Source organism: Vidua chalybeata, chromosome 7 (genome assembly GCF_026979565.1).
Source record: "Vidua chalybeata isolate OUT-0048 chromosome 7, bVidCha1 merged haplotype, whole genome shotgun sequence".
NCBI classification, from domain to species: domain Eukaryota; kingdom Metazoa; phylum Chordata; class Aves; order Passeriformes; family Viduidae; genus Vidua; species Vidua chalybeata.
This window is the reverse complement of record NC_071536.1, coordinates 35,611,537-35,636,110: the sequence shown is the minus strand read 5'-3', so window position 1 is coordinate 35,636,110 and position 24,574 is coordinate 35,611,537. Positions and strand designations below refer to the sequence as shown.

Sequence of the window (24,574 nt, the reverse complement as noted above, 5' to 3'; positions counted from 1 at the left end):
ATTTGAGTTTACCCTTCATATCCCAGTTACAGTAGGGGAGCAGCTTTTGTCTCTATGGTGAATAATATTTTGCAAATTAGTCTTCACTTAAAAAAAAAAAAAAAAGCAATATATAAGGTGGGGAGGGAGTCTCTCCTGACTCACACTCACGGGGCGGAGGTCACAGCCAGAGCTACTCTGGTAGGAAAGAATTGAGCATCACACCAAAAAATAACATGAAAACTGAGTCAAACAGAGGAAAAGGGAGTTATTCACAGATAAGGACAGTTCTTCATCCTGACCAAGCGTTATCATTAGTGTGGCAGTTAAAGGTGTTCCTCCAGCCTCCTTAACTCTGCCTTTGTCCCCTTGGATTTATTACTTGTTCCTTTTCCCTGCCCATCTCAGAGGCTGCATGCTTCCCCAGGCTGACACGTCAATACCCAATCCACAGGGTTATCACTGCTCCAAAACAGGCAGAACTGAGCCCAAAGCAGTGCTGTGGTGAGATGAGGGACTGTCAGCCATGGAGAAGAGGGGTGAGGTCTCCCTGCACCCCGCCACTCCTTCCTGGGCACTTTGGGAAAAGCTCTGTCCCAACTTCCCAAAAGTCAGATAGCCTTTTGCATTTGTGTTTTCCCTGAGTGGGAGGTCTGGGAGCCCAACTAATGTGCATGTGGCTGTACCATGTACCTTCTGAGATGATGAAGGAACATATTGCTTATTTCCACAACAATGAGCTAGGAAGTATTTACGGTGACCCCGCTATGCTACCTGGGGAATTTCTCCCCAGGTGACAGAATGAAGCAACATCTGATTTTTTTTCCCAAAGCAAACTAAAAATAACCCCCAAAAAACTCCCCAGCAAACCAAAGTTGTTAGTCAGGGCAGAGCCACCTCTTCCACCAGCACACAGATATGATATAGCTTTAATTTGTATTCATCTTGTCCACTGGGGCTAGAAGATGGAGGAGCTTTTTTTTTTTTTTTTTTTTTTTTTTTTAATTTTCTTTATTCACTGTTTACTATGCCGGGCTGACATGATATGATTTGTGCATTGCAGGGTCACAACAAGCTACTTGCAGGACAATTTGCTGAATCAAGAGGGTGATTGTGTCTGGTGCCAGTCAGTCGCAATTAGGGCCAGGATCAGGGAGGCCCAGAGCTTGTGTATCGTCTTGGGCAAACCTCATAGAAATCAGCTCACCTGAAACTAATTGTCACAACAGAGACCTTATGCAAATGAGCCCTAGGGTTAGCGTGGGAAAAGAAAAACTGTCGCAAAGATAGGTGACCTGCTGAGCAGGGGGTCTGTTGCTGGGGAAATCTTTGTTCAATGAGTTAAAAAAATGTTCGCATTGTTCCAAATCCAAGAAAAACGTAGCAGATCCTCTCCCTAAGAAAGCGTGGCGAGCACACTCATCTGAAAGTCCAATAAAGTGGCAGCCAGCTTTCGAGCTGGTAATAAATTGGAAGTCTTTATTCTTTATAAGGGCTGCAGAAGGAAAATGATTTTCCTTTGCAAAGGGGCCTTTAAAGTTTAGCTGCTCACAGTGAGCCGGCGCTTAAAACTTCGCTGCCTGCCTAACCTGTTGGATTCCAGCAGATTTCCCAACCTGAGGTTTTAGCAGCTGGAAAAAAACATCCCCCTTACTCCCGGGACTGCTTTTGGGAAGGTCTGGCTCTCGTACTGCAGCAAGACGTTGGGTGTGGAGGGCAGGAACAAACTGGGGAGCAGATGCATGCAGATTCTCCTGTAGAAATCTCCGGGGATCTGAGAACTCTCCAACTTTGAATGTCTCTTCTCTCGGTGCCTTCCCGCCAGTGAGATGGGCAGGGTCGAGCGTTGGAAACATAATCGTGAATTAAGCACATTTAACAACAGGATCACTGACGTCTGCACACGAAAACGGCTGTTTCTGACATGCTTCCCCTCTCCCTTTTTCTCCTCTGCCTCCAGCCCAGGCAGAGAAAGGCATAATTTTCAGCGAGCGCGTTACACAACATTTGTCTTGTTCACTCCTTCCTCTTTAACAATTTTTATGGGGGTTGCTCAACACGTTCTAAAATAGGACTAGAGACGATATAATAAAGTGCTGAACCGATGATATACGCGGCAGTTTATGCTGTCAATGGCAAATTCAAAAGAAAGGGATGCAACCCGCTCCAAGTGAAGAAATGCAAGCTCTTGCCCTATAAGCACAGAGTGAGAGGCAGCCAGGGTATTTTTGCATGTAAGGCTTTTCCAAAGAGGTTGACGGGGACAGAAGCGAGATTAATTGCACTAAGAGATACTGGGCAAATTTCAGAGCCACGAGCGGCTTTGCGCTATCATCAGAGGCAAAAGAATAGTTATTTTGTTTGGTTAATAATTAGAGCTGTGCTTTTGATGGGGCTGCTTTAAAGGGGTGAAATGTAGCTGGTATCAGACCAGCAAGTTCAGAAATTAACTTCCTACTCACCAAACCTCGTGGAATAAGGATGGCTTAAAAGAAATGCAGATTAATCACCAACTTTTTTTTTTTTTTTGATCTCTTTTGTCCCTTTACCACTGTCTGAAATAATTTCCACAAATAGGAGACGTTTCACAGTGGGTATGAAGTGCTCAGCTTTCACTCATCAAACTTTAATCGGAACTGCATTTTAGTTTTTGAATAAAGAACACTTAAAAAATTTAGATGCAAATTATTTTGCATTATTCATGCTCTAAGTGTCCTTGTAGATTTAAACACTTCTGAGGCCACCTTGATTCAAGTAATTACCTAGGCCCTCACTGCTCCATCATGAATAAGGTATTTTGTACAAGTAAAGTATGCACCCGATGAGCTTTTAAAGTGGCTTTACACTGAACTTGTGTATTGCTTCTCCTGCATGAGTGATTCGAACATGCGTCGCAATCTGTCTCAGGTGGGAAATCCTGGCAGAGCATCCATGAGTGACGGAAAGAAGCCTACCAGCCTCGGCGCACACCATTTCTTTGTCTTCGCAGAAGAATCTCAAAGTGATTCTCTCACTCGAGTCTTGTGGCTCCTCTTGAAAGTCTGAGGGAGCAATAGCTGCGAGGAGGGAGAGAAATGACAGTCATTTTTTGGTTAACTCTTCATTCCCCACTCTGGCACCCCTCCGCCTGCTGCCTGCGCTCAGTCACTTAAGGCATTCACAGAAGATAATATAAGTCTTTCTACTTTTATGTAGCATTGTACATCTGCCTCCCCATCTGTCTGCTCAGCCTCCCTTCCCTACCAGCTCTAGGTACCACCTGAGCAGGATTTTTCACACAATGCAGCCAGCCCAGCACCGAGCAGCCTGGCTGGGAGTTGCTCCCAACAAAATTGGCTGTGGGAGGGCAGGCTGAACCTACATCTACACATATATTGCCAGAGAAATGAGCTCGCAAGAGTTAAATTTAATTGGCTGAATCTCATAGTTGGCATTTGTTGCAAAGTGCCCATAGTTTTTGGTTGTTGTTTTTTTTTTTTTTTTTTTTTCTTTTCCAGTTACATTGCTTTGAAGAATTATAGGAATTTTATGATGTGCTATTGGAGTTCCACTGGCAGAGATTACAGTAAAGGGGTTAAAGTTGGTTTACGTTAAAAAAAATTATGCAGAAACCAATAAAAATAAACACACTCCAGTAGACTAAACTTGCTGGGCTTTTAGTTTTAGCTTAACAATAGAAGTTTAGACGACATCCAACATTGCAGCTTTTAGAAAATTAGTTGACACTCACAGTTGATCATCTTTACTACACAGCGGTATAATTAATATTTAAACATTCTAATAATGCAGCTTGCTTTGCATGCACTTTTCAGCCTCACCACAATATATTTTATCAGGAATACTGCTAGCTTTTTCTTAGGTAATGTCGTTTCTAAAAATTATATTTAAAATAGGTTATTGGCTTCTTGCTCAGTGCAAAAGAAATATCAATAGGCCAATAGGCAGGTTTCATATGTCAGTTTGTGATTAAAGTGTGTCTTTATTGAAGACAATAGAAAATATATGAGGGGCTACTTCATTGCCATCATCATAAAATAAATATACCCAGAGACTATTGGTTTAGTTGGAGCTCATCATCTTTCTTCATGCTTTCTATAATAAGAGGAACTTGTAATATCTCGATTCAGAGCAAAATGAGGGAGTGCCCCACAGATCTGTGAAATACTGCACCTCTGACACCCACTCACAGCCAGAAAGCCTTTAATAAAGAAGTCAGGCAAGTAAAAAAAAGCCAGCCAGGGAGTTTTCACTTAAGTGTTGTCAGGGCTAAGGCTTCTGTATCCCTGGCAGTTGAGTAAAATGGTGAGAAATGGTCAAAATGAGAAAGGACTGTGCTGGTTTATTTACTTAGGAGAGCTCTTTCCTCTTCAGGTGAGGTGGGGAGGAAAAGTTGTTTCAGGTGCTTTGCTCATCAGCTTAATCTGCCTGATTAGAGCAAGGTGCCCTTTATTCTTCAAGTAATAACTTCTAGCAAGGGAGGCTGTTCTCCTCTGAACTGGTCTGGACTCTTCCAGATTTTTCTCCTGCAGCATTTCATACCCATGGGTCCTGCTGATGCCAGCCAGAAGGTTGGAGCTGCCTGGCTATTATTAACCACTGTATATGAGTGGGCACCACTGACAAAAGCCATTCCCATGTCTCCTTTGGGCTGATCCAAGAAAAAAAAAAACCCAAAATTATATAGGCAGATCACACATCCCTATTCTGGCTGCTGTGTGATGCAAGGAGGATCTCCTGAATTTCCCAGCTGGAGAAAGCATCCTGCAAAATGAGCTCCTGGTATAGCTCTTGGCCTTGCAGGTATTTAGTGGGATGCTCAGAGAGATGGGTTTTTTTCACAAGAGATGGGTTTTGTTAGGCAGGCCTGCAGTGGGTTGCAAAGGTGCCTGAAGCTCAGCTGAGAACCCAGCCCTGGGTTTTGTCAAGTTTCATTGCAAGTTTGAAAGCAGGCCTATTTCTATTAATACTGTTAATAAGAGACATATGTTTTGTCAAGCAAAACCACCCTTCCATTAAAATGCAGCATAATTTCATGCTCTTTTTTTTTTTTTTTTAACATTCATGCAAAAATAGCCATTTCCCCAACATGTCGCAGAAAGCCAAGTTGCAGAGTGCGTGTGCAAAATTTTACTAAACCACAAGAATTCCCAGGCCAGATACCACTAAACGCAAACTCTCAGAGACTCACTGCTTTAAGCCAGTCCTAGGGCCTCAACCTAATTGCCTGGGAGGCAATGGGAGTTTTTAATTTACTTAAAAAGTAGCAGAAATGGGCTTTAAATACTTCGTGTGTGCAGTGACCGTATGACTGACGCCATGAGATCCATAGCATGTGTGAAAATGGATTGCATATTGCTGAGAGCTTTCCCTGGGCTCTGCCATGGATCGCCTCATGTCACGTGTGCCTGCGAAGAATTTGGGGATAGGGCTTGGCTGGGAGGTGTCTCTGGGTGTAAAACAAAGTCGCCTTGTCTTGGAAAATGGGCGCGTGGGAGCCGCGGTGCCGCGTGCGCTCCGTCCGTAGGGCAGGGGTGGAAGTGGGAGTTTTAAGGAAACAGATAAACAGCACATAGAAAACGCTTAAAAATAGGGCCATAACTTCCAGCCTCGCCACGCTGTGACCCGAGTTATGGGTGAGAGCTGCCCTGACTTGTACTTGTCAAATGAAACCAGAGCTGTGAGATGCTGCGATAGAGACTTTTGGGGTTGAGTTGGGAGCAAACCACCTCCCCATGGGGTGGCTTGCTCCTCTTTTATCAGGTTTTGCTCAGGAAGGGAGTTACACACACCTTGGCTGCAAATAACGAGAAGAGCGTGATCTATTTTAAACCTGCTGCTGAGGTGGTAAAGAAGAGATAAGTTGAAACCTAACTGCTATCTCACTTGTGTGTGTGACAGATATGGCCAGAAATGGATAAAATTAAAAGCATTTTTCATATGCTAATAGCAACCTGGATGAGGGGGAAACACAGAGAAGGGAGCAGCAAAGTCAAGATGTTTCCCAAGTATATTTCTCCCATTACCTAAATTATAGGACTCCGTTCCCCAAACTGATATACATATTTTTGCTGTGTCTAAAAGCAAATTCTATAGTAGAGTTTGATTTCAGCATCAACCTTATGGCAGCCATGTGGGAGTGAGATTATGGGACATGTGGAACAAAAGTCTTCCAGCCAGAGGAGGCCTTCTGAGCATAATGATTCTTATTTAAATCAGTCTATGTTTTATTACTCAGCTGGGGAGGGGGGAAGGAAACCAAGGAAAAGAATATTTCTTTAAAACCACCGTCACCTGAATTGCAGATGAAGAGAAATTAAGTAGTTTTCAGCCTGCAGAATGGACAAACATTTTCATATCATAATAATAATTTCAAGCAATCCTCAATTTTATATTTTTGGGTTTTTTTTGAATTTTACATTTAAACTTGTTTTTCCTGTTGGCGTGCCTGCCGATTCATTTGTAAATGTGCTTTAAATTCCTTTGTATATTACAATGAATGCCACCTCTTTAAACGCTCTTAGTAATTTAGCGAACTTCTTTGCCAGTGGGTGAAAGTACAGTATTGTACATGCATAAGAAAAGGTACATTCATTATGCTCCACGTATGAAAAGGTATATTAGGAACGGTTTTGCTTAAAGTGGAGGGGTGAATGGAGGAGCCCCTGATCCATCATAGGGCTTTTGCATGTGTGAGAATGTGTCTGTGTGAGCCCCGACGTCCCGAAATGTGGGTTGGGAACCTACCGGCAAATGTGTGCCTGTGAAACCTGAGAAGATTTATAACAAGTAGGTAATCGGTTCAGGCCTGTGAGAGGGGAGTGAAAAGCTCACGCTGGGGCTGAACTGGAGTTTTAGGGAGAGGGACAGAAAACCTGAGGGTCTGGTTTCTCCCTTCTCCCTCCATGGCTGTCAGGAGGCTCCACGCTGTGCCGTGGGAAAAGGGTCATGCCAGGCAGAGGCTTTGGATACTCCTGTGATTTTAAACGTGTATTGGTGTCGGGGCTGATGCCTGGAGCTTGCCGAGAAATCCATTTGTGGTGTGCCATAGGTGGAGGGACAGGAATGAGGTGGCCCTGGGAGCCTGGTCTTGCACTGCTTCCCACTTCCTTCCCACAGCTCCTGACTCTCTCCACGTGAACAGGAAGGTTTAGTTAATGGCATTTTTCTTAGTTTGAGAAATACATCCTGTGCTGTGATGAAAGGTAAAGGGTGGATATGGCCAGGCAGGGACAGCATCTCTGAGGAGTGCACAGCCACACTGGGACAAATCCTGCTAGTTGCCTCCCCCTTTTTCTTGAGACCCCTCAGTTCAGTGAGGTGAGTGGGATTCAGGCCCTTGGTTCGGCATTTCTGTGAAGAACAACCACAGCCCTGCGGAGAGGGTTGGTCAGTTTATGGCCAATAAACATAAAAGCTGAGAGGGTTTCAGTGAAACATTCTTCTCCAAACCAGAGGTCATTCATTTTGCACTTACTCCTTTATGTGGTTTCTGAAAGTTTAATTTTAAGGAGAGGATGTGGGTATGCTCTGTTTGTTTTCTCTTTCCTTCTCTCTCTTTCTGAGCCCCTTACTTCGAATTACTTTCAGGGAGATATGTGTGAATGCTTTCCAGTGGCATGCCAGCTGTCATTTTTCGATTAGGGCTGGGGGGGGGAACCCAGAGTCTATTTACAAGATGCAATTTTAAGCTTGATTCATAGTAATAAGTGTCACTGTAAGGCAGGCGAGGCAGAGTTAGCTTTCATTAACATTCTTCAATTCTGGAGCCCATCAGGAGGTAGATAAGGTACCACCGGGTCCATCCACCTCCCAGACCACAGGAGGACAATGCCAGGAATGTTTGCAATGTGTTTCTATTTTTGTCACACCTATGTGTGGCCATCCATCTGGTCTTAATCAATCAGTCTCATCCCGGAGCTTTGCTGTTCTCCCAGCTGAAATAATACACTTCTTCAGCAAGAGCTGTGCCTCAAGGAGGGTCACTACTCACCATTCCCCAGACAAGGCATATTAACAAGGCTTACATATTTGTAAACATAGGTAAACCCAGGAGGGGTGGTTGGGAAGGAACATTTTGAAATATGAATATTTTATGAATAAACCACTGTGCTGTTTACTTAGCGATATTACACAGGAAAACTTGATGAAGTACTAGAGGTAAATTTGTTTTAGCAAAAAAACAACAACCTCAACCCCTCAGAAGCACTGAGACAAAGATAAATGATGAAAGAGAATGATCCACCATCCTATTCAAGCAAAGGTAGCATATATAAAGTACGTTTTTGAAAGAGCAGACAAGTGGGTGGTGAACACTGTAAAGTGTGCCATTTATTTATTTAGATTGCACATCAGGAGATAAAACAAATGAAAACTCTGACTTGTTAATAATTTACATTTAAGTGGAAAATTCTTACATGCTGTTAAGATACCTCCAAGACCTGACACTGCAAACGCAAATAATTTACATTCTTTGTGTGCACACAACTTCGCTTGTCTGGAAGAAGGAAAAAAAAAATTCAAATATGTGTTCAGGGGGCGATGCAAACCAGGAGACATTATAATTATGTTTATTAATTTCGGATGCCTCTTTTGAAGCATTCATGGAGCTGACCTTCCCCATTCATCAGGTGTTCCTGGCTTAGAATCTGCTGGGCCATACCTCCCAACCTAGGAGGTAGGAGATGCAAAGAGGGGGGATTTCTTTTCAATAAGCAGCACTATTACTTCTCCCCCGAACAGCTTATGCAAAAAGTTTTGTGGGGGAGAAAAAAAGCCCCAGAAAAAAAAAAAAAAAAAAAAAGAGGAGTGTGCATAACAATAACTACCTCTGTCCCTTCTGTTTTTGTTCTTTTCATGTCAGGGAACTTTTTAGCCGTGCTGCCCGGGTAACTGCTCTGGAAGGTTGGAATATCTCTTGTTGAAGGAGGTTTGTGATTGAGGGCCCTCTGACACAACCTTTTGTTGCTCTGAGGTGTTTGATCCTCTTTCCCTTTCTTCTAAAACCAATCCCATCCCTTTAAAAAATGGATAACCAGCACTTCTTTTACTTATTGTCAGCTTTTGGAAAGTTACTGTGGGGGGTTGTAGAAGTTTAACTAGTTAACCCCTTGCATCCTGATAGCGGGGCGCTATTAGTCCTTCTCTCTCGCCCCTTCCCGGACCGGGAATATTTCCATAGCTGTGTCAGGTATGCAAATCCTCTTTACAGGGAGCCATGTGACGGGTTGGCTTGCGGACAGTTTGCTCGCTGATCTTTCTTTGCCCTGGAGCTTGCTAAGGAAAACCAGGTTCAGCAGGGAGCTCTGAGCATGAGCAGGGGCTGAGCACTCGGTCCCCAAATCAGGACGGTGGCTTCTCAATCGCGCTGAAATTTCAAAATGAGTCAGAATTTGTAGCTGCTGATTTTCTTCTCTTTCCTTGAACTGAAACTTGTGAGAGTCACCACAGGCGTAGGCTGATCTGATACACTTTTTTTCCCCCTCTCTCTCTCTCTTTGAGAGCAGCTCTGAATAACAAGAATTCACAGAGAGTCGCTCTTCAAAAGTGTGCGGCCAAATCTGAAAGTAACAAAGGAAGAACACCTTAAAATGAGATGTGTAATAAGGACGCTTGCTCAGAGCCTTGAGATTAAAAATGAGACTGTTTTTTGGTTTGTTTTTTTCAAAGGGAAGGGACACAACCCAAGCTATAGGAAAGAAAAGCAGCTTAAATGGATTATTTAACAAAAAGCAACTTCTAGCTCCTAGATAGTGACCTACATTCTGCACACAATGATGATGTTTTACGGTGGTGATAGGGTTAATAACCTAACATCATTCATGTAGTGTTTTTTGAAAATTGAATTTTACTGCTACAAAGTAAATGTAACAGCCCTCTGGAGACAATATTACAGGCACTTTATTGTTTGCTAAGCTGATGTCATCTTTCTACGGACTGACTTTAAAACAAAGGCAGAACATTTATTACAAATATCACTGTGTGAAAGGAAATCTACTGAAATATTGTTTAGAAGGTGGACTGATAAAAATGTATTAATACTTGGCTTTGATTATCTGCAAAGTTATGCCTGTGGAATGCTTTCTCGCGTGATGTTTGCTCATGAGAAATGTTCATCTTGGATATTGCACCTACTTTTATTTTAATGTTATCCATCTCTGAGCATGTGTTACTTTTAAAATGTGTTTTATAATATACTCTACAGCTCATTTATAACTCTTCGCAGTTTCTTTGTAAGAATGTAAATGAGGTTCTGATCAAAACCTAAAATATTTCCCTTCAAAGCATTTTCATGTAAACAGGGCCGTGCCCTCCCTGCTGAAATCACTGCAATTCTCACGTGAATAAAACCAATGAGACTTGGCCCTGTCTTACAGTCATGCTTTGGCTCTGATCTGCCTTCTGCTGTGACCTTTCCCAGTGTCTGCAGGCTATGGACCCATTAAGATCACTGCTTTCCAACCTGGAAACCCAATCAGGTGCCTACAGCAGCATCACCCAGCATAGCAAATATGCTGGAGACTGAAGATTCAGTGCCTACAAGTGAAGTTATACTCTTTGGAGAACCACACCATATGTTTCTATACACAGTATTAATGAAATTACCAGGTCTGAAAATTTTGACCTTGTTGTAGATGACCCTAAGCTTTGAGTTTTATCATTCCCATGCAGCTTCTCCAAGTAGGTTTCAAGTGAACAAAATACATTTGTCCTTTTTGAGAAAAGCAAACTATTCATTTGCAAATAATTTAATATCCATTAAAGTTTAAATTTCCTTTGTTTACTCACTTGCAGAATGAATCAATGACCATTGCAAAGTAATAAGTACAATGAGGGAAAATACATTTTCCTGTATCATGGTACCACAGTTGTGGCTTTTGCAGGTGAAGCATAAAAAGACGTGAACAGCTTTATGAGGACGGGTGTCTAAGCAACTGATTAGCTCATCTTTGTTGAAGGAAGACTTCAAGAGAAGTGTAGGAAAGAGGGACAAATTTAGAAAGTGAGTAGTGGAGTTAGCAGTAAAACTAGTAACTTAGTAGGAGTCTGTGATATTAGTATCACTTCTGCAGTCTGTGAACGTGTAATGCCCTTTGCAAAGGTGGACATCTACCTACGCTCCCAGCAGGAATTTATATTCATAACCCCCTTGTTATATATTTAATGCTGACAGGTTGTGGCAGCTTCTATCAGTGGGATTAAAACTGGCAATCAGATGATAACAGTTTACTTTTAATATCCTCAGAGCAAAGTTTTCAGATTGCCAACAATTATCAAAGGGTGTCTTGCCTGGTTCATTAATGCTAATATTCTTAGATGTTTGAATGTGATTTTGCATGTCAAGCCAATCTCCCTGGCATACCTCTGGACATCCTTTGACTGGGGCTGTGTGGCATTTTTTGTTTGATCTTTGGGGTTGCTCAGATAAATTTAATCCTGACATAAGCAATACTCATTCTGACATCAGTAGGATCTGCTCATAGGTAGAGCAGGCACAGCAGGCTCTGTCAGAATGTTGGAAAGAAGTTCTACTATTTAAAAATATAATTAAGAGCAGACTATTAACCTTTGGCTTAACCCAGAAGTGGAGGTTCGTCTTAACATGTCTGAATACAAATGTCCTTGCGTTTCTACATAAAATACCTTCCAGAGGCTTTATTCAGAAACACTGGGTGGGTCTGACCCAGGTTCTGCAGAAGTCACCTCAAAGGTTGGGCGTCCCAAGGTACCTCTTCAGGTCAAGATGAGAGCCAAGGCTTGAGCTGAGCCTAAAGCTCTGAGGCCTTAGAAGAGGAGAAGGTCTCTGTGTGGAGACTGAGACCACAGCTTTATCCAACAGTTTCCACTTCTGCAAGAGTCAGAGGGAAGGGATGGAGGGCTCCTGGCTCGTATCATTCAGTGCTTCCCGATGAAAATCAGTTGACTTGCGGCTGTTGATCCCAGCTCTGGGTTTGACTCATACTGGCCACTATTCCCAAGGTCTACAAGAGGGCTATATATAACTACAATGTATAATGGTTGCTGTTAAATGCCTCAGCTTTGCAAATAGATGCACCAGACATCTCCTTTCTGTCTCATGTACTACAATTGTTTCAATTGTTTGAAGTCAAGTGCTTGACGCCTCTGAGAAAGAAGCCTCTGTAATGTCTCCCACAGTAGATAAGGCCAGTTGTAATGAAAATAAAGGTGATTCTTCATTGAACCCTGGACACAGTCGGGACTCTGTAGTTCTCTGACTGGAATAGTGCAGTCCTAATGCCACTGTGGAGGGCTCTGAGCACTGACCTGGAGCTTGTAGTCTTGAAAAAGAGCCCCAAAACACAGAACAAATACATGCAGAAAGGGAAAATAAGTACTTTCTTGCAGGGAAAATGTTGAAACAGCACGCCAGGTTATACAATCAGCATTTCTTCATTATTTTAGTTGTACTCTAGAATTCAGAAAAGGTTTGTCCTTAAAAAAACCCGTCCCAGCAGCAACAATGGCTATAATCACACATTTGAATGTAAGAATTAGTTTTATGCAGTGCACTAGAAAAAAAAAAAAAAAACAAAAATCTTGAGAACACTTTCAAAATAACCAGAGAAAAAGAAACCATTCCTTATGTCAGTCTTGTTAGAGAGGGATTAAGAAACTGGCAATTATTTTGGCGACCTTAATTGTTGCTCTGCAGGAAAATATGTAATTAGAGCACGTTCGCAGGCCTGCACACCTGCAGCACATCCTACAGTATAATGTCAGCTTTCAGTGCTTGCTGGTGCCAGGTTCTATCACAACCAGGCACAGTGATGCTCTGAGAACATTTCGGACTTGTGTAATGTAGCTTCTGTGTATGAAAGAAGCAGGCATTTACACTGCCATACAATGGAGTGCATTACTGCAACACTGGTTTCATTCTTTCCCGACGCCTACCTTCAGCGCTGCTCTGGTTTACTCAGTTTGAGGTTTTATTGTTACGGTATAATAGTCCTGTACATTTCTGAAATTCCCTTATTATTCAGCTTATTAATACAGTACTGGCTTGATTATCAGGCTGCAGTTGTGAAGGGGAAGATTCAGCGTGCTAGCAAAGTCAGAAGCTGGGTAAATTCCTGGGATAATGAGAACAATTGCTTGACGTGTTTGAGCCCGGCTGTGTGTGTGCACACAGCCGCCAATGCCAACGTACATGTGTGAGTGCATGGGGTGCCCCTGCCTAAAAACAGAGTGAGAAATGCTGGAAGTCAGCTTTAATTTCTTGACAGAATGGGGGGGGAAATAATCCCTCCTTGCACTGCTCCTCGCCTTTACCTCTTCCCCGTGTTGCTCCTCTGGAAAACTGGAAAGTGAGTTAAAATAAAGGCGCAGTGGAGGGAATAGCTGTCTTCCAGCTAAATTCAGTAATCTGGCACGCTGATAGTTAACAGACTTCTCCCCCTAAGGGAGATACACTGTATTTTGCTATCTGACATGTTGTCATATATAAAGAAATCAATTGGTAATTAAATGATGCACCTTGTGAAGATGACAAAAGGCATTTGGTTGCGAAAAGAGAACTGGGTTGTGAGGGGTTTGTAATGAAGGCCTAATGACTATTCATAAGAGATTTTCAGTCCGTTGATCCACTTGACTGGAAAGTTCTGCCCTGGAGAGTTAGTGCTGTCAGATTCTCTCACCTCAGAAAGCCGCCGCGATCGACGGTGTGGAGTATGAGCGAGAAATTATCTAGTTGTTGCTTCAGGCCTGTCTTAGGTCACATGCAGAAGGCACACATCTGGCTTCCTGTAGGTGCAACCTCAGGACATAAACTTTGACTAATTTTTAAACTATAAATATGTAAGGCTGACACTGAATAAGTTACCTTTTATTCATGTTTTCATAAATTTTCTAGTGCGTTAAAGGCTTTGGTGGAGCTCCCATTTTGGACTTCGCAGCTTCTGTTGCTCTTGCAAAAATTTTGTTTTCCTCTCCCCCGACAAGTGACATTTTAAGAGATTTCTGCAGCGCAGACACTGCCCACGTTACCTCCCTTCTCCTCGCCCACGACCAACGGGCCAGCCAGGATTGTCATGGCGGGGTCACCTACGGAGAGGACCTGGTGGAGATGTCAAGAAGCATTATAGGGTCTCAATACAGATTTTGCCCCCAGTGGAGCTTTTTGTTGGTATGCATTTCTCTGGTCAGTAGCACTCAGGATAATCATACCAGAGCAATGAGAGTCTCCTCCTCTGAGATATTTCCTGATCTTTTCCATTTGCAGGATGTCCCTTGGATGGGATTTCTTGGAGGTGATACACCAGGAGGTAGATACCCACAGTGTCCTAGTTAAACTGAGAGTTGCACCCTAATTGCTGAGACTACAGAGATGAGCACCTTTTGCACATCCATCTCCAACGCTGCACCCTCTTGAGTGAATAAATCTCTCTCTAGCGAGTGGTATTTTATAATTAAAACTGAAAAGGAACAAATTGATTTCAGGAAGCTATTCCGGAGTGAGTAGATGTTTCCTTATGCTGATCAAATCCAGCACAGCTCCTGGGTGAAAGCTCTGAGCATGTTTGCTTTTGAAAAGTGGCCATCCACCTTATCTTATCAGGCAGCTCACCTTATCAAAGGTAAACATATTTACCACCTCGTTAAAGGTTCTTTGCAACAGCACTCCAAAGCTGTATTTGTGGACAAAAACCTGTCAAACTCATTGTTTAAGACGGACAGGAGGACAGTTATGGTCAACTTTGGGGGTTTCTGTCTGTCAATAGTGGAGCAATAAAGTAATTCAGTACATTCTGCATATTTCAGATGGCCTCATTGGTGTTTCCTTCTTGTGTATTGTGGTTACTGAATTTTGCTGATGTGTTTGCCAGAGCTGACAAGGTAGACCAAATGAATGGACAAATGCCAAAAAAACAATTATGTTTATTAATGTACATTGATTGCTTGTTTAGGGTATAAAACAAATTAAAAAATACATTAGTATTTAAACCTTCTTTTTATAGCTGGCCTAATGACTACACGTAATAGAATGTCTAGTAAAGGACAATCTGCAGTACCTGTAACTCCTGGCTTTATTGTCATATTATTTGAGTTGAGTTTAAAAGGATGGTTCTTTTATAATTTCTTTAAATGACAGTCTGTATTTTTTATCTTTTTTCTTCCATATATAGGCCTTAAGTCAACTCATTAAGGCCCTTATTAACTAATCTTATTTACTTTTAACCCAATAATGACCTCAGCTATGACAACATTCTAGCTTTGTGTCACCCAGCCACTTGGCTCCTACAGAAAGCATGGTGGGACCCCAACAGCACAGGGGGATAACTTCCCCCAAACCCACCAGCTTCCTGCCACTCCACTTTCCCCGAGGAAGGAGAACTCTACAAGGAGAGGAGAAAAGCCAAACCTTTGCCTGTATTCACTGTTTTTTTTCCCCATTTTCCCCATGTCCTCAAGCATCCAGGAGGCACAAGGTTGCCAAGAGTGTGAGCCCTTTGAAGGAGGAGAGAAATGTGCTCAATCTTGCCCCTCTTTACCCCAATTCCCATGAATGTCCCCAAGACCCACCACACACCCACCATCAAACCACAGCATTTAAAGTGGGGCTGACTGACACTCAGGAGAGAACTCTGGGTTTATGGCCCAAGAAGTTGCTAAATAATTTTACAGTATCTCTTTTAAGTTTGGGCAAGAAAGTTATAGCGCTTTAAGTTAAGGGCAACATCACTCAGTACGTCCTTAGAAGTTCTGCCAAATAGCAAAGTGAAAGCCATAAAGTAAACATGACTTAGCGACACCTGGACCTTTCAGGTTTTATAGCAATTGTTTATAATGTTGGACTGGCCTCTAAAATGCGTCTGCAGAAACGGTGCCGGAGCTTTATTTTACCTAACTTGCTCACTTTTTATGTTCTACTCAGGTTCTACCCGTCATTATTTGCACTTATTTAAGGAGTCCTGCTTTCTTTCCTTGCTCTTTTACTTGCCTTTTCATTCACTGGCCAAGGTGGTGACGTAGATTTAACAGCGCGGTTTCCATTTAATGGGTTTAATGGGTGTCTCTCAGAATTCCTCAGCATTATCAGCACATGTGGCTCAGAACACGGCTAAACTGGCTCCAAAATATGTTTTTACCATTTTCTGGGTTCTCTTCTGAAAAGAAAAGCAGAGATGCTGTTGTTTCAAATAGCAGTAATTGGTTAAACTGGCTCCAAAATATACTTTTACTGTTTTCTGGGTTCCTTTCTGAAAGAAAAGCAGATATGTCATTGTCTCAAACAGCAGCTAAGATTAAAAAAAACAAAAACAAAAACAAAAACAAAAAAGTAAATAATTCTGAATCCACAAAAGTTCCCTTAAAATGATTTTATTTTTTGCTTCTCTGTTGGAAACTCTTCTCATACAGAACCCCTATAAACCTACCTCGGTGCTACCAGGCCCTATTGGAACTAATGGGGCCTGACAGTTCTTCAGTTAAAAATTATACATGAGGGTCACTTTCCCTTAAATTATCTATTGTATGCCAGCTGTTCACAACTACAATGGTCTTACTTTCTTCCCATTGCCTAAAATGGTTAACTCCACCACAAAGCTGTCTGACTCTCACTGCAGAGAGCTTTTAAAGGCACTTCTTCATCCTAAGCAGCACCTTGATGGCACTACTAATTTCAGATAGATTTTTATCAGTTATCAACATTTCAGGGAATGTTCAGAGTGTTTGTTTTGCTTATTTCGTGTCACAACACTTGAGATATATCGTAATTTCTCATTTGCTGTGCAACTTTATTCTATTTTTATGCTTCTGAGTGATGCTGCTTTAAGTGCCCATGAGTGGTACTTCCGGACCATAAGCACTATCAGAGGCAACCTCAGGCAGATAAAACTCCTTGTCTTTTTGTTGGGGAGGGGAGAAAGGGTCATCGTCAAGTGCTGGGGTTTTTTTTCCTATTTTTTTCTTTCCTTCGTGCCTATTAAAACTGAAGCTACCACATCTTCATAAAGGGAGACTACTCTTAGGTCAGACATATTTCAGAATCAAAGCCTTCATCCTCAAGTGCTTCTCATTACTTGCTAAAGGCTTCAGTGGTCATTTTGGGGCTGTAATTAGAAAGCCTGACACTTTTAAGGGATGCTTGTAGAATGAAATATTCCTTAAAGTTTTTTTGTGTGTTGCCTTTTTTTTTTTTTTTTTTGTCCTGGTTTGAAAACAAGAAGCAACCAACTTTCCTGGCCTCCTTGATACTTAAATAAACCTGCCACCCTTATTTCCATAGATTAATGAATAGTGGAAAGTACATGGCAAAGGTTTATTCTCATACTCCTCCCTGCCTTATCAGGGGCATTCTTTTTAATTATAAGATAAGCGTGATTTAGTGGTTATTTTTGCAACCTGGCAGAGCTACCACATCTGTAGGGCTGCTTGAATTTTAGCATCCAGTAGCTTTGACGACCCATGCTTCCCATACCTCTGGGCAACTAAGGAGCCTCCAGCAACACAACCAGTTGCAGCCGAAACCTGGCGCAGCTGCATATGGATGCTTATCATTAATTTATTTAAAAACCCGGTCACTGATCCACAGGCTGCGGCAGCTGGACAAGATCCCATATTGGTTGCAGTTACACATTTCTCCCGCTCCATTATGTGATCTTTCAGGGGTTGGGTGCATTAATATGCAACTGTTCTGTTTTCTTTCAGCTGGCTTGTAAACTCTTTAACCAGCCGAACAGAGTTTGCAATTGTTACGGGGTTGAGTGGGTGGATAGGAGCCGGGGCTGCAGCCTTGTCCAGTTGTAGATAGAATAAAATTGACAATGATGCAATGGAGCTGGCATCTGGACAACTCCGTGGGATGAATGGCACTGCTCTCGCAGTCCCTCCGGTGGTTGTACGCCTTGTAATAGCTAGCGTAGGAAGGGTGGTGAAAATTGATATGCACTATTACTACGTGTATAAAACTTAACACTGGGGCCATAGCACAGGTGGGGGGTTCCTGTTTATTGATTTTTATGGCTCGGTTAGAACATACGGCTAATGCTTTTATACTCCAGGAGCTCTGGGAGTGCTCACCTCAGGTAATAAACCTCTCCGTACTTTGCGGTAGTTCACGATTTACATGTGAGCTTACGTTCCACTGTGCAAAGCCATCCCTCTCCCTTCAGGAATACGTGGCTGAAAGGGAAAAGAAAGCGACTTAAAGTGGTTTTATTTCGGATTTTGCAAGCTACCCATTCCTGCGATGGAAATGGTCCCTTATTCTAATTACTCATATTTCCAAGAAAATTAGTCACACAAACTTATGTTATGTGTTGTCTCAGAGGTTGAAAGCAAATTAGGTTTCCAATAAGACAGTACATCAAACAAAGTAGCATGTTCTTGATGCAGATGACTTTTTTTTTAGAATTATGGTTGGACACTTTTGGCAGACAGATTGTCTTTTACTCTATCAAAATGACAGTTTCTTTTGTAACTGCTACATTCATAATTAGAAGGAGAGAAGCAATCTGCCCAATTTAATATACTAAAAGAAGTTTAGTGTCTTGTGCTAGTAATTTCATTATTTTTAAATATGAATTAATTGTCTTAAAATAATATTGTTAGAAGTATAACTAGTAGGATTATGGAGCTAATTCTCTTCTTTTTTAAACAGAAAAATCAAAGCTCCTATTAATGCACTTCAGGCTAGATTAGGATTTTAGTTTATATCAGGTGTTCTGTTTGAAGATTCAGGGGAACAGGCTGGAGGCGGGGGAATCGAATCCTTAATGTGAAATTCCTCTGTACAAAACCTGAGCTCTCCTAGGTTTACTGTAAGCTTGCAAAGCTTAACTCGGGGTAATGAATGAGGAGAGCTAGATGGTTTAGCAGCCTGGGAATAGAAGAAAAGGCCTTTCACCTCGGGTTCACGCAGTTTCCTCAGGGAGCTCGGTGCCAAATGGGCTGCCTCTTTATTTTTTGGGTTGTTGTGAGAGGAGTTTCACACAGTCCCTGAGCTTTCTTTGTTCCTGGTGTTGATATATAATGGTTATTCTAGTGCCCAAAATTGCACAGGTTTGCAAACACAAGCTCTCTCGTTCCCATCGAAACTCATGGGTGCAAGACGTAAGTCAGCAGAAAGGCCTCCAAAAAATCTGATATATGCTTTGTTCAGAAACAATATTAACCTTGAAAGTTTAACTTTCTCCCATGAAATGTGATCCTGACATGGGTTGTGCTTCAGTATTGCATTGAAAGAGGGAATAACTTTTAATTTCAAGTCAGAACTTTTTTGTTAAAAATTCTTGTTCTCTTTTGACCTTGAGGTAGGCACTGGCTGAAACCTGGACCCACTCAATGGCATCCAAAGGATGTTCCTATCCCAAAGCAATGAGCTGGGGGTTTTGGGCAGGTACCTGGTGCAGGAGGCAGCACATCTTTTGGGATAACTGTTGTACATTTTGACACATTAATTAGTGGATGAGGTCCAGGTAGAAGTACCACCTGTGAGGGAATCAGGGAAAGGAAAGTTCCTTTCCTCTAATAGCAGAGAGGATCTGGAGCACCCAGGACACCCACCTTTCCTGCAGGGGAGACAGTTTCTGGGGTGCTGTTATTAATACCACTTTTAGAAAAAGGAAAATATAGGTCGAAAGAAAGGGAAAATACTTGAAGGCTTGAGGTCTGAAGCCTCATTCCACACCCCTTCTTTTCCCTCTTAACCACAGTCAATGCCTCTGAAGTTTGTACATGTAAAACAATGCAAATAACACATTTTTAACAAAAATGTTTTCTCTGTTGGGACATCCCCCCTCTTGCTGCTGTTCCTTTTTGCTCAGTATCAGCCGAGTCCTTGCCCTTTGCCATCAGCTCCATAGGAATACAGCTGCAGAAAGCCTTATCCCAACCAGAATAAAATCATTATGACACAGCAAACCCAAACATGACATGTGGTTTCAACAGCCTCTTATGCCCTACTCCACATTTCCTTTTGGCTGTGAGGATAAGGTTGGGGACCTGCCTAATAAGAACATTTCAGCTGACCATGAGGCACATGTAGATAGGAGAAACTTTGAGCCATTTTAAGCTCAAATTCTGGTGGGAAGCGAGCTCTGGAGGTGGTGTTACTTCACATACACACATGCTGGCAGCCAGTAGCTCCCCATGTGCACAGCAACAAAAATCTATGCTGAAAGAGCATCAGTTTTAACACCAATTGCAGCATTTCTAGTGCTGCAAGGCATGAATTTTGCCCTTTTTTGCATTGATCAGGATATATTGAGTGAGACACCTGGTAGGAAAAAATAAAAAAGGGAAATAGGCCATGGAAAATATGTAGTCAATGGAGGGGTAGCTGGAGGAGCACAGCTTATTTCTCGCTTCCCTTCTCAGGTGTCTCGCAGAGGAGTAGGAAATCACAGGTGAAGAGTGCTGGGGAAAATCCAACATGAGGGCATGGCTGGGTTTGACCTCCCCTCTTTTTCTTCCACCTCCTTCTCCTCCCCATGGCACCTCCTGTTTGCTCCTGATGCCATGTGAGCACTGGATTGGGACCAGCTTGGCTGTGGAGGGATGGGCACCATTATTAATTTGGTGTTCTGCCTTGAGGACCACGAGCAACGAAGGAATCTCGGACATTCAGGAGTACTTGTCTCTGCAAAACCCAAGGAGAACACCGTGGGCATGCAGGAGATGTCTCTCCAGCCCCAGGACATTGTTCCCTGGCATGTTTTGAAGGCTCACCCTGAACTATAGAAGCTTTAAAGCTGGTTAGAGAGGACAATCAGATATTTTTTCCCTAACAGAAAATGCTGGTGGTTTAAATATATGGTTCACTGCTAACTCTCCCTCTAATACTTTCTGGTCGATTCATACCAAAGGGGAGAGAAGTCCGAGGCATGTCTGTCCTTGGGATGGAGCCAAATGTTCATTTCAGTAATGCTATTTACTGGGAGACATCTTGATTAACAGAGCTTAATACTATGTGAAATCATTACCAGTTATCTAGTTCTAGCAATACCTACGGTGTTGGGTCTTTCTTTCTGGTTTTGGGAGCTTTTTTTTACCATCAGCTCCCACTGGGCATCTTGTCCTTCCCCAGGACATCGTGTCATTGCCTATGTGCTCACACATAGCGAAACCCAACATGAGGGCGATGGACACTGACTCAGAGGGCTGTTCTTACCTGTCTCAAAGCTGATAAATTTCTGCATGTGTCTCAGAAGTTTCACATCTTCCATCTAATGTGGGAAAGAGTGAAGTAGCCCAGGTACTTTTTCATTTCTCGCTGGCACAGAGCTGCTGGGCTGGGAGCTAAGCGTCGTACTCATTTCTGTAAATTCAGAAGCCAGTGCTGGTGGTGCAGTTTTTCACACAGCTTCTTCAGTGACCCCTAACATCTGCCTAACCCTTAAGCGTACACAAACCATTTCTGACTTGGGTTAGAGGGCAGAGGGATATTTTTGCCGTGCTTTTTTGCAAAGCATGTTTGTTGTAGCTCTAGGCCAATGATTTTTTTTTTTTTTCTAAGCGTTTTTACCTAGCGGATTTATGTACTGTGAGCATCTCTCTGGTCATATTTTTCCAGTGAACAATGCCGGATTTCCCCTCAATATTGAATGTATCCGAGGTTGGCTCTTTTATCACTCCTTTTCTTCTCAGTGTCTCAGAGTTTTGGGGTCTTCCTCCTTTGTCTCAGAAAGGAGCAGCACTGAAAGCATTTCCACCTGGATGTTTAAATTATTTAAGTTGCAGGAACCAGACCTTTTCCCTCCTGAGTAGTTGTGGGTTTTAAAGGCTAAAATTGCTTCATCATGCCAAAGTGAAAGTATGCATAAATTATTTAGTTAAACCTGAGAAAATACAGACTTTTTCTCAGTGATCTTTCAAGGGCTGCCTACTTAAATTTCAGAAGAATGGGCAGGGGTTTCTCTTTCTCTCGCCCCTTTCTTTCTCTTGAAAAATATTTTAAGTACCTATTCAGTCTTTTCTGAGATAAAGCTGTGACCAAAAATTGGAGGGCTGGGTTTTGAGCAAGTTTCAGAATAGAAAGGAAAATGCTGTACAAATCCTGAGTGCCCCTACTTCATCACGGACCTATGAATGCTCTCACCAGAGCAGGTAACAGGAGGTCGTGCCTGCTCCCAGTGCCAAGCAGAGGTTTGTGTCAACATTTCCACCGTGGCCTCTGTTTATCAGGAGTTTATAGCTTGACTGTAAAAATGCAGAGGAGAAATTTTTTTGGTTTTGGTTTTTTTTTGTTGTTTTTGTTTTTTTTTTTTTTTTTTTCTAACTTCCAAGGGGTTTTTAATTAATCTTGGTCCAGACTGTGGTATTCTTTGCACTCTGCAATACAGTAACATCTTGTTGTGGGCACTAAGAGTCTGGTCATGCTCTTCCTGTAGCAGGATCCATCCCTGTTTATTTTTAAGGTGTAATGATGCTGGTACTACAGTTAATGAGAAAGCTCCCTTGGCTACAGGGGAGCAGGAATGGTGTTTAAACCTTCTCCAGGCCAGCAGAAGGACCCACCAGCACGGGACCTGGTTCTATCAACACAGCAGAGTTTACAGGACTCGTCCCCTGTGTAAAGAAACCTGATCTTTTCCCGACTGATGTCAATATTTCTGTCACTGGCTGTGGGATCTAGATTAGGGTCAGATATAAGGATGTAAAAGAGAGGGGGAAAAAACCCAACACATTTCCCTGTGAAGGCAGTTATTTATTTTACAGTGTTTTTTTTTTTCATATAGTCTGTCTCCCTTGTAGTTTGTGGTAGTGGGAAAGGAAGGAGGAAAAAACACTCTTAGAAGAAGAAATACAGACCCTGCTCTGTGGCTGAGGCTAGAGGGAACTCCGTTGCAAATTGTGAGGAGTTATCAGAGGGATAAGATTGCTGCAGGATCCGTTTCTTCATTTTGCAAACAATTAATTTGGCCTTGTTGAAACTGAAATTAAAAAAATAACGAATGAAAAAATAATCTGAACGAAAGGCTGTGGCCAGTGGGGAGGGCAGCCAGGTCCTTGCCCTTTTGCTGGAGTCAGGGATGTGGCTGGGAGCTGGAGGGTGAGAGCAGCCGCTGCAGGAGGGTGAAGTGTCAGGGGTCTATCCGCCGGTGATTCATTGCGGGAAAGACGCCGACACTGGGCAGGGCAGTGACTTCACATTTAGGGGATTGTGGCATGCCCTGCCATGAATATGTATTTTCAGAATGAGTGTATACACCAAAATCCCTCCAGTTTTTAGTCAATGGAGCCCTTACAATCAATCAGGTAGATGATACCATATGTGCAAAACCAATAGAGATCACAAAAATACATATTTATCCAAGCTGGTCCTTCAAGCTGTTGTGGTAAGTCAGATAAATTTTGCATGTTTTTAAAACTGGAGCAGCGGCGAGCAGAAAGCTGGAAAGGATGCTAGGAACTGGTTCCTAATATAAATTCTGCTTAGCCGCTAGAAACTCTTCCTAGTTCTTCCTACCAACTCCCATCTACTTTAATCAACAGTTTGTGGGGTTTATCTCTTTTGCATTTTGAAGGGAAAAGGAGCACAACAGAAATAAGAGGAGAAATAACTGTTGTAGCTGTGGTTCAGTGAGAGAGTGGAGACAGGAGTGGGGAAATAAATTGTTAAAAATCACAGTGTGAGATGGGGAATCAGCTGTAGCTGCAAATCTCATTGCTTTGGTTTAGTTTCTGCCACAACCTGCACATTAGCATTTTCTCTCTCTGAATTATTGTGAAGATTTGTATTATATGTAATTACAATACAAAGAGGCTCTGCCAGATAAAGCTATTTGTTGAAGTACTGTTTTCAAAAAACACAGAGTCCTTTCACACTTTAACTTACACCTTTTCATTACCTGCTAATAAAAGTACAGTGGATAGATTTGCCTAAACATGTCTTGCTAAGAATATTAACCCCATGGGTAACTCTGGCCTTTTTGAGATACAAGCTTTCAATTTTAATAATGTCTCCTTACAAAAAAAAAAAAAAAAAAAAAAAAAAAAAATTAGTCAAGCAAAGATACTGAACTATTTGTGCCCCATTTTGCCAATGTTGCAAGTGTCCTCATACTGTAGATAACAGAGTTAAGTACAGAAAATGCACTGTGGCCAGGCTCCCAGATTCACTACTGCCATGTGAATTATAAATCTTACAAACAGGGGTGATACATCATTTTTTATTAAACTTATAACATGACTGCTGCACAAATAGTGTTTACATAGAAGGGTATACATTTAATTTACTCTCTGGGAACATTTCTAAAGAATATAAATTGCATTTTGAAAGCTTCCTTCTCCATAAAGTTCATCAATTTTTTGCCCCCTCCTTTTTTTTTAATTTTTTTATTTTTTTCTGGCATTTTAATTGGAGCATCCAAACCGCATGTCCTTACTCAAAGTATCAAAGACCAAATATCTGTTGTGCGGTTATAAAATCAACTCTAATTTTCTTCCTATGAAGTAGCAGATAATCAGCCTGTAAATTTTACCTACATTACTGTGGGGATGTGGAGCTATAAATTCCAACCAGTATGCAGGTTGGTGAAAATTGAGGTCTAGGCAGCAATGCATGTCCATAAACTTTTCTCAGGTTATTGGAATAGAACAAATCAAAAGCTGTTCCTGGTTGTATGATATTCTCTTT

At 42.1% G+C, this 24,574-nt stretch overlaps 2 protein-coding genes across 5 annotated transcripts in view; both read left to right on the top strand.

Annotated features, from left to right (window-relative positions):
• The window catches only part of ZEB2 (zinc finger E-box binding homeobox 2), a 115,215-nt gene that overhangs the window by 31,915 nt on the left and 58,726 nt on the right, over positions 1–24,574 (top strand). The window lies entirely within an intron of this gene.
• GTDC1 (glycosyltransferase like domain containing 1) overlaps positions 3,286–24,574 on the top strand; it is a 281,383-nt gene continuing 260,094 nt past the window's right edge. Inside the window, exon 1 of the mRNA XM_053947689.1 lies at positions 3,286–3,295. The gene's annotated coding sequence lies outside the window, so the exon portion shown is untranslated. The remainder of the gene's footprint in view (positions 3,296–24,574) is intronic.